At 42.2% G+C, this 20,020-nt stretch overlaps 2 protein-coding genes across 8 annotated transcripts in view; one reads left to right on the top strand and one right to left on the bottom strand.

Moving 5' to 3' along the window:
- LOC138757492 (uncharacterized) overlaps positions 1-12,872 on the bottom strand; it is a 105,328-nt gene extending 92,456 nt beyond the window's left edge. For both annotated transcript variants that reach the window (XM_069924935.1, XM_069924936.1), the window contains exon 1: positions 12,569-12,872. The gene's annotated coding sequence lies outside the window, so the exon portion shown is untranslated. The remainder of the gene's footprint in view (positions 1-12,568) is intronic.
- The window catches only part of LOC138757491 (kelch-like protein 5), a 114,365-nt gene continuing 107,011 nt past the window's right edge, over positions 12,667-20,020 (top strand). For 4 of the 6 annotated variants that reach the window (XM_069924931.1, XM_069924929.1, XM_069924934.1 and 1 more), the window contains exon 1: positions 12,903-13,008. The gene's annotated coding sequence lies outside the window, so the exon portion shown is untranslated. The other 2 variants (XM_069924932.1, XM_069924930.1) reach the window with 1 other exon arrangement.

Here is a 20,020-nt window from a genome sequence, read left to right as displayed (position 1 = left end):
CGAAAAGAAGCCAAAGATCCTTCAGGCACGAGTCAGCCAAAGGGCCTTCCTGGCCATCCAAGGCAGCGCGACCTACAAGCTCCCAACCTCAGCACCTCGGCCTACTGCTCCAATGATGTCATTTCTGACTGCCACGACTCCACTTCTGCCTTCTTCCTCATCGAACATTGCGTGGTCAACATGGAGGTCGCCATCTTGGAAGGACCTCCCCACCGACGACGACAATGAATGAATGACTATCCTAGCATCGGTGACACTGAACCAAGCCAGCCCTCACCCGATCTCGAACTCCATGATGTGGATCGAGGTGAATGGGCATAAAATGAACTGTCTTTTCAATAGCGGCAGCACGGAAAGTTTTGTGCACCCCGACGTGGTCCAGAGACTCTTCCTCCCAGTCTGACCTATGACCGGGATGGTACCAATGGCTGCAATGGACCAACAGACCAGTATCTGGGAGTATTGTGTAGCGTCGCTGATGGTGGTGGGGGAGGGAGGGGGGGAAAACACATGTCATAATGACTTTGTATTATTAATTATGCCTCACCTCTGTGGGTTGATCTTCCTGGGCCTCGACTTTCAGAGTCAGTTCAGGAGCGTGACGATGGTGATCGGGGGCCCCCAACCACCGCTGACCATCCACAACCTCCAGTCCCCGGTACTGTTCTGTGGTCCCAGCACTCAGTCTCCAGCACCGTCCTGTGGTCTCAGCACTCAGTCTCCAGCACCATCCTGTAGCTTCACCACTCTACAGGTGTCCTCCATCACTGTTCACAAACCTCACCCCGGATTGCAAACCAATCGCCACCAAGAGTAGGCGCTATAGTTCGGAGGACATGCAATTCATCCAGGCTGAGGTTCAGCGACTACTGGTGGAGGGCATCATAGCCCCTAGCACCAGTCCCTGGAGAGCACAGGTCCTCAAGGTCAGAGATGCGGGCAAGCCCCGAATGGTAATTGATTAAAGTTAGACCAGCAACCACTTCACACAGTTGGACGCATTCCTGCTACCCTGGATAGCCGACTTGGTCAATAAGGTCGCAAAATACAGTTTTTTCGACCATTGACCTCAAGTCGGCTTATCACCAACTCCCCCGGTCTGAGTGATTGAATTTACACGGGATTCAAGGCGGACGGAAAATTTTCTGCCTTTCAGAGAATTATGGACTGGAGGTGGAGGAACACAAGCTGATGGCAACATTCCCCTACCTTGAAAATGTCACCATCTGCGGCCATGACCAGCAGGACCACAACACAAATTTCACAAAGTTCTTGCGTACGGCCAAATCCCTCAACTTGACGTATAACAAGGATGTGCGTGTTCATCTTGGATGCGTTGTGGTACATGTTGTAATTGCCTCCTACCCTGACCGCATGCAACCCCTCATGGAGCTGCCTGTCCCAAATACTCTGAAGGCATTTAAGAGATTCCTGGGGTTGTTCTCATATTACGCACAATGGGTGCCCAACTACGCCGATAAGGCCCACCCCCTAATTCGATCGACTACCTTCCCAATATCGGCAGAAGCCCAGGCTGCTTTCAATCAAATTTGAGGAGACATCACTAGGGCCACGATGCATGCCATGGATGAATCCGTCACCTTCCAGGTGGAGTGCGATGCCTCCGGTTTTGCATTGGCCGCCAGAGTAAACCAGACAGGCAGGCCGGTAGCATTTTTTTCACGCACCCTGCACGGTCCTGAACTCCGGCACTCCTCTGTCGAGAAGGAGGCTCAAGCGATCGTTGAGGAGGTGCGCCACTGATGGCACTACCTGACCAGTAAGAGGTTTACCCTGCTCACTGACCAGAGGGCAGTGGCCTTCATGTCAGTACTAAACAGCGGGGTAAGATCAAGAATGACAAGGTTCTGAGGTGGATGAATTCTCCAGGTTCCCCTTTGCAATTCCCTGCCCAGATATGACCTCAGCAATGATTATCAAGGCCCTGCGCAGCATCTTCACCCTGTTGGGGTACCCTGACTATGTTCATAGTGACCGGGGGACCTCATTCATGAGTGAGGAGTTGTGACAGTACTTCTTGGCCAGAGGCATAGCCACCAGCAGGACCACCAGCTATAACCCTCGAGGTAATGGCCAGGTGGAAAGGGAGAAAGGCACCGTCTGGAAGGCGGTACTCCTAGCCCTTAGGTCCAAATATATGCCAGTGTCTTGCTGACAGGACATCTTGCCCAAGGCTCTCCATGTCATCCGGTCGTTACTGTGCACTGCCACTAACACCACCCCGCATGAACACCTCTTTGCTTTCCCTAGGAGATCGCAAATGGTTCATCCATCCCTCCCTGTCTGACGACACCAGGGCCGGTTCTGCTTCAGAAGCACGTCAGGAGCCATAAGATGGACCCACTGGTCGAAGCGGTGCACCTCATACATGCAAATCCTCAATACGCATTTGTGAGGTACTCGGATGGACATGAGGATACTGTGCCAATACGAGTTCTGGCAAGGGCCAGAGACCCTGAGATTCCTTTGCCAGCTGCCGACCACACTGCAGATCCGATTGTGCCACACCAAAGCACGACCCTGGACTCCAAGCTGCCTACCTTGCCACCGGAGGTCCAGGCTTCTACATCCCGTGAAGCAACAGAGGACCCCCCCATCACCCCAGGAGTCCCCTGCCAGCACCCTGACCCCGTCCATCCCTGCAGCGGACTCTTCCCCGTCGTCCCACTCTCCGGAGAGCTACACGGCCAAGTCGTTTCCCCGGCAGTCTGGCAGAAAGAGGAGGTCGCCTGTGCGGTTAAACCTCTAGCTGGTGGTGGGGGTGGGGGAGTCCGCTCTTTCCGCCTCTGTTTATGATACTGTTAATATTGTTATGGTTGTCACCCCTGGTTTGCTGTTTGTTTTCCAGTGGGTTCCATTTATTTAAAGAGGGGGTGAATGTGGTGAATTATGTGCACTGACTGGCCTGCCCTCCGGGCGTCTCCCTGTCCTTAATTCCTCCCTAGTCCTGCCCATGTGACCCCGGGCCATAAAGATTGAGTCCCCTCTCCTTCCCGCTCATTTCCTAGCCTTGGACCCGGGCCAGCAGTCTCTAGTACAATAAAGCCTATCGTTTCCTTAGTCTTTGTCTGTGTCATTATTGGGGCTACAGATAATGCCCAACAGCTGCATTGACAATTTGCCTATTGAAGCATTATATCAGACAGTGAACCAACTCTTAAAACCTGCTAAGAGCTTATTTAAAGGACAAATTGGGCCCAACAATGATTCTACCAAAGTGCAATGATGAGGAAACTCTGATTTGAAAGGGAAGCACAAAGAAATTTACTTCAGCAATGTATCTCTTACTTCAAATGGGAACCCCTAAACACGGGGTACACAAGTCAAGACAGAGATGGAAATCAGAATTAAATATAAGATTTGGTGAACAAAACTGGTTGGATTTATGTCAGGACAGTATGACAAACACAATAAATGTAAAGTAGAGACTGGTGTGATATAATTTTTTCATCAGTTATATCTCACACTGCAAAAATTAAATAAATTAAAATCAGATAATTTGGATTAATGTTTTTGATGCAGTGAGGAGATAGGAAGCTTTTTTCTTTCAACCTGGTCACATCCCAAGGTGAGGCCCTTCTGGGTGGTTCTAGAGAATTTTCTAGAGCAAATTATAGGAATTCAATTTTCACAGAACCCAAAACTGTTTTTATTGAGGAATATTGTGCTGTTATGAGCCCAGAGGACACCAAAACCCAGCAGTGATAGATATTCACCAAGACAAATGGTTACTTAAACAAAAGTTGCTTTTAATTATCTTTAAACATGAAAATAGAATCAAACTTTAACTTATCACTATTGACTTACTTAACCTAACTTAACCTCCTACTAATTCTAAGCGCACGTATATGCAATCCACAAATGATGTACTTCCATCTGCCACTCCAGTGTCTTGCTGATGAAACTTGCCCCTTCAGAGTTCTCCAGATGATAACCTCTTTCTTTCAAGTCTCCAGAGTTCCTTTTTGTTTCTCTTATTCCAAGTGAAACATTAGACAGCCAATCCTTTCCTCTTGCATGAACCACAAGGGCTTTGACCAGGCCATCTTCTAAACAGGTTTGCCAGCTTGTCCTGTTCCAGTCCCTGCTACTTCTGCTGGCTGTAACACTGTACATGATCTCTCTCTCTCTGAGAAAAGCCTGTTTTTCTCTCTCCGACCTTCTCAGAACAGCAAGTTCTTTTCCAGACATAGCGGCTCCGACATGCTCTTTCATCTGTTGCCTTTTGTTAACAACAATCCATTAGTGAACACTCTTGAGCACTCTTCAAAGCTCTTGCAAAAGCTATGTAGCTGATATGTGTAGCATGGGGCAGAGCTCCAGTATTTCAAAAAAGATCTGTTTTAAAGTGTTTGTATGTAACCTACTCTAACAAATCTTTCCCAATTTATCTTCCAAAAACATATCTATATACTCTGCATACTCTGACACAGTGGGCATGTCCTAAAATGAGACTGTCCAAATATCAAACAGAATTTATCAAGATCTCATTGGCAATAGCCAGGAAATGTAGAGTGGTGACTTGGAAGCCTGATTCCCATCTAGAAGTAGCTTGTTAGAATGAGGAAATGCTTTGTTGAGTTCCCCTTGAGAAGATAATCTATAACCTAAGAAATAATTATGGCATGTTTTTAAAAATATGGTAGCTATATTTACAAAATGTGGATGAAAATCTTTATTTGGGCACCCCCCCCCCCCCCCCAACCCTTGACACCTGCGTCAAGGTCCCCTCGAGAGATCTAGGTAAGTCATGGAAATATGAAGCCTGTGGAATAGACAACGGATCTTTGACAATTCCTTTATCTTTCTTTCTTCTTTTTCTTTCTTTTCTTGGGATGTCTTCTTTCTTTACTAATTATCTTTTTTTCCTTTTTTTAGGAGGGTGGGGGTGGGTGGGATGAGAGTTTATAGTCATCATGTATCATAGATCACTAGCTCTTTTCTATAATTGGAATATTCTCTTTTTTTTCTTGTTGATTGCATGTTTAACTTTAAAAAATATAAATATTTTAAAAAAACTCAACACCTGCTCTTAATTTCCAACAGGCAAATGAAATAAAAGAGCTCTATAGTCTGACAGCTAGTAAGATTAAAAGGAAACATATTTAAGCACTGCCAATCAATTTCCTTGACAAAAAAAAAATGAAAAGCATTTTTACGGAGGCAACCAAAGCATTGCATCATCACAAAATTGGTAAAAAACAGTTGAAAAGGCAAAAAAGAATGTATGTGAGCAAGTGATATTTAGGCAGGGGTTACAGGTAATTATAATTTAATCAAAGGTAAACAAAACATGTCAGCACTTGTGCAATAGATTACTATGGCAATATTGTGTTATATGTTCACCCATTTGAAAATAATATTATGATAATATGTGGCTAAATCTGAGTTATTCAATTGTTTCACAATGGTGCTTACCTCACTCAGTTCACAGAAGCATTTTCCTTATTTTAAAATTAAATATGTGGGATATTCCTTCATAGACTTTTAAACCTTTGATGCTCTAAAGAAGCACTAAAGGAGAGTGTCTAACAGTGCAGACCACTTGTCCTATGTGTTTTTATTATCACAATCGCTGTACTTTATGATCAGGGTCAATTGCAACATATAGTGCTGGCCGAAAGTTCATGCCTTGTTGAACTTAGGAAATGAGGCAAGAGAGAGCGCCATTTTAATTCAGAATATCAAAGAGTGTTATTTCTGTCAGATGGCAGAGGTATGAGAAGTCTTACTAGAAATGACATAAATCCATATGATTAATTATTAGATTGAAATTCCTCAGCAAGGAAGAAACCCATGCCTCTATGCAGCAAAATATAAGCTGTGGCTTCAATAGCAATTTGAGATTGGGTATCTGTAGTGAGTGACTCACCTCTTGCCACGCCAAAACCTTTCCACTGTTAACAATGCACAAATGAAGAGTATAATGGAATACTCCCCTCCACTCGCCAATTGTTTAAATAACCATCAGAAAGTTTATGGGCCCCTTTCCCTCGGAAACAGTAAAATTTTGGTTTCTTCCTTACTTCTTTACACAGATTACATAAAAATATTTATTTTATGTGAGGTAAAAAGGCTTTAACCCAATACAAACTGATTACTGCCCATCTAACAAATCCTGTGTACCATTTGCAAAATCCACCATATTTAGTCATGAGGCTACTCCACGAGCACTTCCAAGATCAGTGACCTGTATCACTAAGTCTACTAAATCCCATAACCATTAATTCCTTCTTGTCGTTCCTCATCTTTGTTTCTCTTCATATTATCTTCCCCTTTTCTTTCTCTGTTGGAGCCTCTAAACTTCCCCATCTGGATTATTTTCAGTGGTTATAAATTGCAATAAACTTTCAGCCTCTCTTGGTGCACCTTGGCTACAATTTATAGAGTTGACATTCTTACATCACTCATGTTCTTTAGGACTATTGATTTGTATTCACCATGCAATATATTCCTCCCTCAAATCATTCACCAAATTTGAGCCTAATTCATCCCATTTAGTAATTACATAAACAAAGGATGAAACTCTTCACCAAGACTTATTTTGCATCTGTAAAATTGGCATAGCCTTATCCACCACGTCAGCATCATCTTACTGAATTGACCTCACTAATGCAGCCATGCTGAGCATGTTGCTTTCCAAATTGTCTCCAGATCAGCCATTCTCAATCTTTTTTTGGTTATGGTCCACTCAGGACCCTGCGAGCCACATGACCACCAGGTGGGGAGCATGGACGCCACCATCTGGGGACTCGGGGTCCCTGACTGCCACTGCCACTGCTGAGCACAAGAGATGCAACTACATGGCCAGACCAAGCACCCGAGGAAGCACTGTCTGGCTCATAGCGTGACTTGCTCAAACTGCAGGAGGAAGGGGCACTACGCCAAGGTATGCCATTCTAAACCATCCTCCAGCAGCGCCACATGCAGATCGCAACCCGCGTTACCTTCTTGGATTGACCCACTTCTGGTGACTGAGAATTAAATGGCTGGAACAGGAGAAAGATGACGCAGGAAGACGTCATGTCCAGCGTCTCTTTTGGACTCCACCATGTGCGATTCATGGGGGCAGCCATCTTCAGAATCCCCAGGGCAGCCATCTTGGTGGAAGCCGACTCATCACTACAGCAGCAGCAACTCTGACAACAAGCTAACTCAGGTCTCCATCGGGCTGGACCAGAACAGCCCACACTAACTGGCATGCTCTATGATGGACATAGAGGTAAATGGTCAGACCACGAGCTGCCAATTCAACATGGGGAGCATTGAAAATTTTATACAACCGGGTACATCCAACACTATTCACTTACAGTGTCCCTTGCAAAGTGTAAGGTAGCTCAAGCATCCAAATCCTACTCCACGGAAATCTGCAGATGCTGCACTGACCCTAACCATGAGGGGCACAAAGTATAAAAACTTCAAACTGCTCATGATGGCCCACCTCTGCCCACCAGTCATACTGGGGCTGGATTTCCAGTGCCAGCTAATGAGCGTACTCATGCAGTTTGGTGGGCCCCATTCTCCCCTCAGGGTCAAAAATGATCAATTCCTGGATGGTTCGCCCATCTCTCTGAACACGGCCAATCAGACACTGGAATGCCGTCCAGGGCACCCTACCTGCAGTCTGGCTCTGGGTACCTCCCCTCATTCCAGAACCTCAACCCTAACTGCAAACCAGTCGCCACAAAAAGTAGGCAATACAGCCCCAGGTTCAGAGAGTTTATAAAAGCTGAAGTAAGGTGATTGCTAGTGGAGAGCATTATAGAGCCCAGTAATAGCCCCTGGAGGGCACAAGCAGTGGTGGTTAAGAGTGGGGAGAAGCACTGGATGGTTATTGATTACAGCCAGACTATCAACAGGTTCACCTCACTGAACGCCAACCCCCTTCCCCCACATAGCCACCATGGTGAATGAGATCACCCAGTACTGGGTACCTGGTCTTCTCCACCATCGATTTCAAGTCAGAGTATCACCAGATCATGATGCGCCCAGAGGACTGTCCATACACAGCATTCAAGAACAACGGCTACCTCTACCATTTTCTGAGGGTCCCATTCAGCCTTACGAATGAAGTGTCTGTGGTGGATGACAATAAATTAAAAGCTACATATCCGTATTTGGATAATGTCACCATCTGCGGCCATAACCAGGAGGAACATGATGCAAACCTGCAGAAGTTGCTTGCCACCGCCAATGCCCTAAACTTAACATATAACCAGAAAAAGTGCATATTTCACATTTTGTGTCTGGCAATACTGGGTGGGGTACATGGTGGAGCTTGGCATAATTTCCCCCAATCCTGAGTGCATCCGCCCCTCCTGGAACTCCCACTGCCCCAAAACCTCAAGGCCTTGAAAAGGTGTCTGGGTTTCTTCTCCTACTATCCCCAATGGTCCCCAATTACGTGGACAAGGCCCACTTCCTTGTGAAAACCACTATGTTTCCCCTATCAGCGGAAGCCCAGAAGGCCTCTGAGGTCATTCAGAATGAGGTTCCCAAGGCGGTGATGCACACCATTGGAGAATCCATCCCTTTCTGAGTGGATAATGATGCCTCTGGTTTTGCCATAGATACCATTCTGAACCAAGCAGGCAGGTCCATGGCATTCTTTTCCCAGACCCTCCAGGGCCCCGAACTTAGGCACAGCCATCAAGGAGGCCCAGGCTATAGTGCAGACTGTGCATCACTGGAGGCACTATTTGGCCAGCAGACCATTCACCCTGCTAATGGACCAGAGAGCCGTCACATTTATGTTTAACAATAAACAGCAAGGAAAGATCAAAAATGCCAAGGTCATGAGGTGGAGAATTGAACTGTCCACCTACAATTGTGAGATCATACTGGCTTTGGAAGTTCAATGAATCACCCGATGCCCTACAAGTATATTGCCTCCAAGCCCTCCATGATAGCCTCTTCACCCACCCTACCCCCCCCACCACCCCCCCCCCCCGGGGTCACCAGGCTCTACCACTTTGTGAGGGCCCACAACCTCCCTTATTCAGTAGAGGAGATCAGGGAGCTGACCTGTAACTGTTTGGTCTGTGCGGAATGCAAGCCACATTCCTACCTGCCGGAGAAGGCCCAGCTGATCAAGGCCACTTTCCCCTTCAAACGTCTCAGTATGGACTTCAAGGGATGCCTTCCCTCCACAAATCGGAACATGTACTTCCTGAATATTATGGACAAATACTCACATTTCCCATTTGCCATTCCCTGCTCAGATATGATCATGCCCATGATCGTGAAAGCCCTCCGCAACCTCTTCACTTTGTTTGGATACCCCAGTTACATTCAGTGATCAGGGGTCCTATTCACGAGTGTGGATTTGTGCCAAGGGCATAGCCACAAGCAGGACCATCAGCTACAAACCCCACAGGAACGGGCAGGTGGAAAGGGAGAACAGCACGATCTGGAGTATCAAAAGGGATGTCCGTCTCCCAGTGACAAGAGGCGCCACACACCACCAGGTCCCTACTCTGTACTGTAATGAATGCCACCCCACAAAAACTGTTCTCCTTCCCTTGGAGGTCAGCTGCCAGTCTGGCTGATTTCCCCAGGGCCGGTGCTACTCTGCAGACACGTTAGGACCCACAAGGCAGACCTGCTGGTGGAGGAAGTGCACTTCTTGCATGAGAATCCCAATACATCCACGTACAGTACCTGGATGGGTGGGAAGACACGCAGTCTGTCCAGGATCGGGCTCAAGCAGGGGCTCTGGCAGAGGAGGTGCACCCAGAAGCCCTCATCAGCAACCAGTCAGTCCCATGTATCATTCAGACGAATGACTTGAACCCACCACCACTATCCCTAAGGCCTCCGCCCCCACCACTTCTACAACCACGAACTGAACCTCCAACACCCCCACACCCACTGCTACCCATTCAGATCAACATAGTTCAGCCCAGGGGGGGGGTTTAGGGGTTAAAAATAGTTTCTTTTCTTTTAGTCTTAGTTTTTAGTTGTCAGGGGGAGATTTTGAGATTGGTATTGTATTAATTATGTTACTTTGTATTTGTATTACTTCGTTTTGTATTTTTTTTGTATGTGAATTACTGACTTTCTTTATCTGTTAAAATTAATAAATAAAATTTCAAAAAAAAAAACCATAGTTCAGCCCCCCGACATTTTGCCTGCCATACAGGTCACCATCCCTCAGGAGCTGACAATGACGTAACCAGTGCTGCAGTGATCACAGCGGCGGATAAAGTGACCGAACCAGCAGAATCTGTGAACTATGAAATACTGCACAACCGGTAACGATGGATGCTGTCCCACTTCACTCCACCGGACTTTATCTTAAAAGGGGTGAATGTGGTGGAAACGGTGACCTCACTGGACTGTACAAGCTGTCCCACCTACAACCCTGTAACTCCTCACCATACGATTCCCAATAAAGGTTGATAGCCCTAGTCTCATCCCTCCATACTAACCTTGGATCTGGGCCAGCAGCATGTAAAGATGTGCCTGATGTTTCAGGACATTAAAGCCTTTTATCGCCTACTTTGAGCCTGCTTGTGGTTACTGATTGCAGTACAGATTATCCTAAGTTTAGGGTGAAGTCTTACTGTTTTATTCTTGTTTTTTCATCCTCACAATCCCAATAAAGGTTGATAGCCCTAGTCTCCTCCCTCCATACTAATCTTGGATCTGGGCCAGCAGCATGTAAAGATGTGTCTGATGTTTCAGGACATTAAAGCCTTTTATCACCCACTTTGAGCCTGCTTGTGGTTACTGATTGCAGTACAGATTATCTTAAGTTTAGGGTGAAGTCTTAATGTTTTATTCTTGTTTTTTTCAGCCTCACAATGGTTTCTTGACCTTGATTGGTACAACTCTGGTCCTCATGTTGAAAAGTGGGAACTATAGGCTCCAAAGGTGACCAAAAGCTTAGAATCAAGCCTAGTTCTCTTACACCTGCACCAATGAAGCAATTAAACATACTCAAGTACTCACAAACACCTGTGAAGCCAAATGTACCAAACATTATAGTGCCCTGAAATGCGGGAACTATGTATAAAAAATGCTGTAATTTTTACATGGTCAAACCCAAACCTATATATAAATAACCTTGAATAAAATCTGGAATATGTGCTTTAATCACGTGAATTGTTTGTTTCCAAATTTAAAACTCTGGAGCACAGGGACAAATAAAGGAAAAAAGTGTCTTGGTCCCAAATATTCTGGAGGGCACTGTAAATCCATGTTAAAGAATGCTAACTTTTCATTCATTGTTGCACTAGCTGTCAGCTTTTTTTTTGTTTTTTTTTGAAGGGCAGTGCAAAAATATCAAGATACTAGTGTTGGAACATTGGTTTTTAGAGCATGCCTTAACAGAGTAGAGACATGGGAAGGCAGAAAGACTTAATGATGAATTCCAGGCTTTAGTATTATGCTTTCTTCAGTTCAAAGTTCAGATTTATTATCAAAGTACATACATGACATCATGTCAGATTTTTTTTCCTGCATGCCAGGCAGAAATTCTAATTATTGGTAGTGTAAACTGTACTCAAAATTGATACTGTATACAAGTGAATGAAATGTAAACAAAGAAATATAAATTATGAAATACAGAAAAAAAACCCAATAATAAATAATGTGCAAAGAATTAGTCCTTAAATGAGTTTCTAATTTGAGTTTGTTATTTAGAAGTCTGATGGTGGAGATGTAGTAACTGTTTCTGAACCTGGTGGTACAAGTCTTGTGGAACCCACACCTCTTTCCTGATGGCAACAGTGAAAACATGTCCTGGGTGGAGTGGAACCTTGATGATTTTTGCTGCACTCCGACTGCAGCATTCCATGTAAATTTTCTTGATGGTGGGGAGAGTTTTGCCTGTGATGAACTGGACTCTGTCTATTACATTTTGCATGAGTTTCGCTCAGGGGTACTAGTGTTGCCATACCAGACCATGATGCTTCTGGTCAGCACACTTTCCACCAAACAACTGTAGAAATTTGCCAGCCAGAGTTTCTAAAGTCCACAATCAACTCCTTGGTTTTCACCTTGTTTCACCTCATTGAGCCCTCCACCACCAGGCTCCTTTATAAAAACACAGACTTATTTAAGGACTCCCACTTTACACATTGTTTATTACTTATTTTTTTCCATATTGTCAGTTTGTTTACATTTTTCTTTTGCAAACATATCTCTTTCTTGAGTACACTGTAGTGACTGATGAGTAGAAAATCTTGTATGCACTATAAGAAATCAGATCTTTGAACCACAAAACGCCTGTAAACACACAAAAATGCTGGAGAAACTCAGCAGGTTTTGCAGGTGGTTACTGATGTTTCTGACCTGAACCCTTCTTCAAGGTATGAGTAAAAATCAGGTAAGCCGCCTAAATTAAAAGGCTGGGGAGGGAAGAATGGGCAGGAAGAATATACAGGTAAAAGATGTTAATTGGAGAGGTGAGAATTGACCACTGGAGGATTGTTTGGGTCTCTGGGGAAGCAGAGCTAGAGGAGGGGAGTCCAAGGGAAAAGGAAACTATGTTAATATCATCCTGTTGCAGAGTGAGTTAGTGAGGAGATTCTGGAAGAAATACCGATGCGAGATCAAAACGAGCGAATCTGCCCTCCTGAACGACTCCAACTTTTCTTGCACGAGCAACCGTGGGTGATGCTGCGCTCCTCTCACTCGGCTCACAGCACTGACTGCTGAGTGCGCAGACGCTTGACCAGGGAAGGCGGCAGGGGGAAACGCTCCATCCCGTCCACCCAACGAAGAGGGAGGGGCGGAAGTGAGGCGCTGGCAGCTGGAACCGAGTCCGTGTTTTACGAGGCAGAAGCCGCGCGGCAGACCGCCAAACAATTGGGAGCCAAGCGACGGCTCCGCGAGCCCGCCGTCGATCGCAGGAGAGTGACGTCAGCGCGGTGAGTGAAGGGGACGTCAGGACTGACGCGAAGAGCGCCGCGGTGAGGGCCTCAGAGGAGGAAGCGAACGGTTAGCGCTGGGGGCCCCAGTGGAAGGAAGAGCAGTCTGCAGGTGTGGTTAACGGGAGGGTCACTTCCTCACTCGTGCACCAAGTCCCAACTCTTCCCCTCTTCTGCCCTCTCCTGTGTGAACAGGAAGGTTCCCTTGGGTTCGGGCGGAGGTCTATTTCTCTTCCCAAAACGAGCCCTCGCTCAGATGGACAGAGTTTGGGAACGGGTTTAAATATGATGAATGTATAGGCCAGCCTTCCAGAAACGGACAAAGAACGAACAAACCACCCACTGGAGGGACTCAGCAGGTTGAGCAGCTTCAGTGGGAGAAAAAAAATCCAAAAGCTTTGCCCAAGTATATTTAGAGATGATAATGAATGTTGGTTGGATGGAACATAGAACGGTACAGAAACGTGCCCTTTGTCTCGGGCACCTGTCACTGTGTGGTGAGGGGGACTTGCCCTGCACATCTTTAATTCTTCTCCCCCACCTCGCTTTAAATACATGTGTGTGAAATTTTTATTGCTGGTTTTCTGATATTGTAAACATTAGGTTTTTTTAAAAAAATAGAATTGTCTTTGAAATAGGCCTTTAGACCATTTTCAGGCAGGTTTCAATACTTCTTCTGGACCAAAGTTGAGCCAGATCTATTTTTACTCAATGATCTGCTAATATTTTTCTCGATGGCTTAATTCAAACAGCATCAACTTTTTTTTCCCTGTGAGTCCTCCATATGTGTGCAAAGTTGTTTGAATAATTCTAACTATTGGTGTGTGAGGCTTGTTCATTGTGAATTCTTGATCTCTGTAAACTCTATGTGATGTGCATACAGAGCCATTAACCATGCTCTTTTGTTGCAGTTTTCATTTTTTTTTTACATTCCTGGTTCAGATCATGTCTACTCATTGTTTTGAACTTTGCCAAAATCGATTAGTTCTAGTCTTGAAAGAGTTGAAATCAGTAACATGCTTCAAGATTTTTGTAAGGGAATTAATTTTGCATGGTTGTTAGGTGTTTTTTGACATCAACTTGTCTTGATTTTACTATTTGTTAAATGTGACCATGATGTTTTTTGTTAAGATTGCTTTGAAGAAAATAGGGGATGTTATTGTGCGTGCACGTTTTATTCAAACATAACTGAAGATTTTTGGACCTATTTTGCAATCTACCAGGAAATACTTTGAACTGAAAGTGATCATATCAGTCACTCACACTGCCGATTACATGTGGGTTGAACTGGGTAATTTCCCACACCCATACCTGATAATCATGCTGTCTGAAACATCCTCCAGCAGAGCAAGTTAAATTCAACCGGACTCTGATGCATGGTGGCAAGTGTCAGAGCCCAGCCATGTTAACTCACTAATCATCTTCTGGCGGTGTGAAAGCACAATCTGATCTCACATTGTCTCCACTGGAGGCGGGGGGGCCTTAAAATGCTGGGTTGTTAATTAACCAGGTAAATTAAGGTGCAGTGGGAAAGGCTTCTGAGTACAGCATGCCTGGTAAGCTTACCTGCTTCCTTGGAGGGTGGCTTCAGTGTTGTTCCTCTTCTAAGCCTGTTTGCTGATAGAATTCATGAAGGTAATCACCAGATTTCAGCCAGATGTCACAAGCTTGGGATTGAAATCCTCAATTTGAACAAATCTTTGGCAAAATCTTCGCCAAAATCTTCATCTTCTTTCATGCAATCTCTGAGACTTTTTTTTCTATTTCAATTTAGCCTTTCACTTTGTAAATCCCATAGGATTGCCACTGATTATCTACAAGGAATTTTAATGTAAAAAAAATCGAAACAGGACAGAAGCATTGAAAAAAAAAATGCATTGAAAGTCTCCCCATTCTGATGATTAGTGACTTGTTTTGTCCAATCATTTGTTAATTTCAGTTTTAATTTTTGGGATAATTTTTATTCTGAACTCTCTAGAATGCACCATTATTCTATTGAAGTTATGATCCTAATCAATATGGTATCCATAATTTCTGTAATAATTAAATGTCTTGGTTTATTTTTTCAATTAATTTTGAAATGAACAATTGTTTTTTTGGCAGAAGCTTGACATTGGTTGCTAATATTTATATATATTTTTGTTAATGGATTCCTTTGCTGATGGATTCTAGAATAAATATTTTGTTCTAAAATACATTCTAGTCATTTATTTACACTAAAGTCTGACTGTTATGCCTCACCTATCTTTTCTTTCTTTCATTTGGCAACTCATTATAAACATTGATATCATTAGTAAATAGGTCTGACTTTCATGGTTTTGATCCTCTCTTTTGATCCCTAAAGATGCTGCCTAATCTGTCAAAAGGTTTTGGAGGTAAAACACAGAATTCTGTGGACACCGTGGTTGAAGTAAAAACACACAATGCTGGAGAGACGCAGCAAATAAAAGTGTCCTTTATGTAACAAAGGCAGAGATACATAACTGACATTTCGGGCTTGATTCCTTCATCAAAGTATGAGAAAATGTTGGTGAGGGGGAAGGGGGTGGCAGGACAGGAGATGATAGGTAAAGGGGACAGCAGCACTGAGGGGGGAGGGCCTTTGTGTAGGTGAAAGAACTGGAAAGGCAGGAAATGGGGGTGGGGAAAGAAAAGGCAAGTAGGTTTAATAGAAAACAGTGAAGTCAATGTTCATGTCATCTGGCTGGAGGGTGCTCATTTCCTGTCTTTACAGTTCTTTCACCTACACAAAAGTCCTGCCTTTCCACCCCCCTCTCCATTCCTTCTCCACCTATCATCTCCTGTTCTGCCACCCACGCCCACTCTTTTATTCTGACACTCACCGGCATTTTCTCATACTTTGATGAAAGACTCAAGCCTGAAACGTCAGTCATATATCTCTGCCTTTGCTACGCAAGCACACTGTTGGACCTGCTGAGTCTCTCCAGTATTGTGTGTTTTTACTGCCAAAATTTTTCAGCATTTTCTTCCTTTATTTGCTATGTAAATAAGAAAATTAGAGAAATTGTACTGGTAAATGAAAATTTTTGCCTTTTGGAAAGCATAACTTGATGTATTACTCTATTTGCACTGATGAAACTTTCTTTCATTTAGGAATAAAGAACTACCAAACATTGTTATACTGTTGGTAAAACACAGGATTCTGTTGACATTGTGGTTAAGTGAAAAACACAAATGCTGGAGAAACTCAGCAGATCAAACAGTGCCTTTCTGTAGCAAAGGTGATGATACATCACCAACGTTTCGGGCTTGAGCCACACCTTGATGAAAGGGCTCAAGCCCGAAATGTTGGTGATGTATCTTTACCTTTGCTACAGAAAGGTGCTGTTTGATCTGCTGAGTTTTTTCAGCATTTGTGTGTTTTTTCATTGTTATACTGTAGTTTAATTTATATGTTGAGTGACCTGTGGTAGGGCAAGCTCCAAAATGGAATTCTATTATTTTGAAATCTTGTTTTGAAATTTTCTGTTTGTTCCTTTTTTCTTCAAATGGCTTATTTAATTCCCTCAGATTCTGTAATTGTTAATTTTTTTTTTTAAAAACTCAAAATTGTTTCACAGAGGCTTAATTTTAATTTTCTTATAAAAATGTGATAGTTAAACATGGCCTACTTGTTTATAAATCCTTATTGGCAGATCTTCATTTTCTCTATCTTTCCGAGGACAGTACTGTATTTGTATTCCACAGCAGTAAATCCTATGGTTCTGATAATATAAATTAAACCATCATTGTCTGCACAGAAAAATAACAACAAATTTGAGATGTATAAATATTCAGTATTTTGCAGCTGGATAGATAATTGAAAAGTATGACCTATTAAAAACAACAAAATGCTACTGAATGAGCAAGTTCAAAATGACAATAATCTATTTTAAAGGATGGAATATTGCCTTGTAAAATGTGGATTTGTCAAACATGTAGCCAATAACTATAGTACTGTTTGGTAAGAATGTTGTTTACCCAGAACTTTTAAGCTGATAAAGACAAGAAACCCTGATATTTGTAAAGAATTTGCTTGTCAGCTCTGAGTGATGAAGGCAGTTTAATTTTTTTTAAAAATTTAAACAAAACGGTAACAGGCCATTTCAGCCCACAAGCCATTGTCTAATTGTCCTACAGCCCCCGGTACATTTTTGAACGGTGGAAGAAAACCAGAGCCCTCGGGAAAACCCTCACATTCACAGGGAGAATGTATAAACTCCTTATAGACTGTGTGCGATTCGAACCTGTCCTGATCGCTGGTGCTGTTACAGCATTGTGATAACGACTACGCTAACCATGCTGCCCTGTTCTGAGAAATTAGGAGACTATAACTTGTATTCAGCCTGATCTTAGCTTAAAATTTCCAATGAGAGGAATGTAAACGGGGAAAAAAAAAATTTGATCATGTAGTTCCCACCAAATAATTCTAAAAAGAGGGGCTGAAGGAGACCAGCTAATTGATGAGGCAAACAAAAATTGATATGAAGAGTCTTAAACTAAGGGAGAAATGTATGTGCATTTAAAATGGACATCGGAATTCCATTGAACTCTAAAGAGATAATTGGAAGGAGAAATATTTTAAAAGTGTTCATAAAATTAAGAATTTTATCAAATTAATAAGGAATTTAAAAAAAGCAAAAAGTGTTTATTTTAAAATTAAGATGAAAAAGAATTGGCTGGATCAAAAGTAAACCACTGAACTTCAGGAAGATCCAAACAAACCATTATATAGTAAATCTTTTGAAATGTACAAATGTAAATGTTTTGACGAGCAAAACTATACAGATGGATAAATTGCAGAGCATCGTGACAAATGCAGCAGTATGGTGAGCACAGCTGAATGGTCTGTAGAGATGCCTCCTGCACATACGACCAAATAGTGATGAATTCTTGTTGGGGATGGCAAAAAATATCAAACTAAGAAGTTAGCTATTGATTTTGCTGTAGCCTCTTCCGAATTACCACCTCAAGGACATTTCTTAAATTATACATCTTGGTTACCGTGTAATTCATGCTCATTTTAAGCATGTGCCATTTTTGCAAAAAGAAAATGAAAAGAACTATCAAACCAGAATTTTTTTTTTAACATTATGTTGTTTTTAAATAGTTCTCCTGAGATTTCTCAATAGAAATCTGTTTGCTTTTGCGAGATGTGTAACAGAACATGCTTGGACAGATGCATGTTATTTAATTATTGTCCTGATTTTGAGCAGGGCCTGAATTTCTCTTGCAAACTCTTGCGTAGGCCGGATCATTTATTAAGAATTTGGTTGAAAGGAATGACTCTGTGATTTGGAAATATCAAAAGAAAACAACCTGTCACACTGGAAATTTAAGAGTTTTATTCCACTTCTCTCCATGCCCTTTATCTTTTATTATTCTACAGATATGGCAGAACTAAAACTTTTTTTCATAGTCCTTGAATATTCAATTCAATTACTATCTGCTGACTCTATGTACCGTTGACCTGGGTGACAAATACAGACATTTAAAAAAAATCCTTCTAGCTCTCCACTCATTGTTATAAGCAATCAATCTCTGCATGCAGGCTTCCTCGCAATGATGTTCGTGCAATCAGTATATCATTCTGTAATGATTCATGGGTCGCATCCTTACAATATGGCTGGAGGTTTCATATTGTCAGTGCTTTGAATGTTATTTTAAACCTCAAGACAAACTTAAAAATATTTAGATTGTGATCGAAGTAGTATACCCACCAAAATAAATTGGGGAATTATATTTTGGCTTATGAATTATTGTGCATCAAAAGGTTGTCTTTTGGATCATTTGTCTTATTTAAATTTTTTGCACTTTTAATGAGATGGAGAGCTACTGTGATGTGGCTCTTTGTAGAATTGTTGACCTGAGTAGTTCTGGTTGCTTTGGAAACTACTAGTTTGAAACTACAACAAATAAGCATGCATGCACTTGAATACCTGATGTTGGTATTGAAATCTTGAAGAGCTTATAATTGATTTTCTCTGTTTTTAATAGATTTTGATTATTGCAGTAATCAGTAGTGTTCATCAGAGAAATGTAAGGAATTGTCATTTGTGGCTCTTTCTTGTAGTTTGTACTTTGTTTGCCTGCTTTTATTCCATATTTAGAGGGAAGCGTATAGTCATTTCATTTTGTAAACAATGCTGGCAGCTAAAACAATTTTTTTTTCCTTTTAGTTTTATTACAGGCCATGGAGCAAAGAATTCCTCTGATGGGGGTGAAAACATTTAAGATAAAATTATTTCTTTCGTCTCAACGCTGAATATGAAATTAGATTTTGAAAGCTTTTGTGATATAATTGCATACTGGAAACAGATCAGTTTCTGCTTGTTTAATGACAGTTGCTGTATGTTGTGCTTTTCACTTGGCATTGCCACAATATATAAAGGCAGTTTCCTTTTAAGGTATGAAGATTTTATTTAGTGGAATTTTACATAATAAATCATTTTTGGTATATAAATCTCATTCATTAATTTGCAGATTCACATGATTGCCTCAAAGGTGTATTATGTATTTTATAGCTAGTCTCTTCTTGTTAGGAAATCCAGTATGAGCTGTTTTGAACTATTACAATTCCTGATATGAATGTACCTCTAGATCAGCTTTAAGACAAGTGTATCCCATATTAAAAAGCTATTTTCAGTAGTTTGAAAGATTGATTTCACAAAATAGTTCTATCTGTCTCTTAATAAACTCACAAAAGTCCTTCCTTTTCAACAGTGTGGCATTGAGACACCATCTGCATAAATTTTCTTGTTTTTCCATTATTGCAACAGTTAAAGGTAATGATGAATGATCAGATAGAGGTCTTGCCAGATATTCTGTTTTTACCACTACTTTTTTAACTGGGCAGACATTAAGAACAATGTGAATCATGTACTCTTGAGTGGAATAAGTAGTCTCTTTCTACAGGGTTAAACTGCATCCATATATCAATCAAAATTGAAATCTTTCATAAATGATTGTGTCATTTATGCAGCTTTTGCTGTTGTCACTATTCTGGCTGATTTATTCAGTTTTGAATCTAGACAGAAATTAAAGTCTGCTCCAACCAATAAAGTTTGTCTTCCCTCTGCTGTTTTTTTTAAAAAAAATCTTTCATAAAGACTTCATCATTGTAA

This window comes from Narcine bancroftii, chromosome 3 (assembly GCF_036971445.1).
Source record: "Narcine bancroftii isolate sNarBan1 chromosome 3, sNarBan1.hap1, whole genome shotgun sequence".
Taxonomy (NCBI): Eukaryota; Metazoa; Chordata; class Chondrichthyes; order Torpediniformes; family Narcinidae; genus Narcine; species Narcine bancroftii.
The sequence above is the reverse complement of the archived record's forward strand: the minus strand, read 5'-3'. Positions and strand labels throughout refer to the sequence as shown.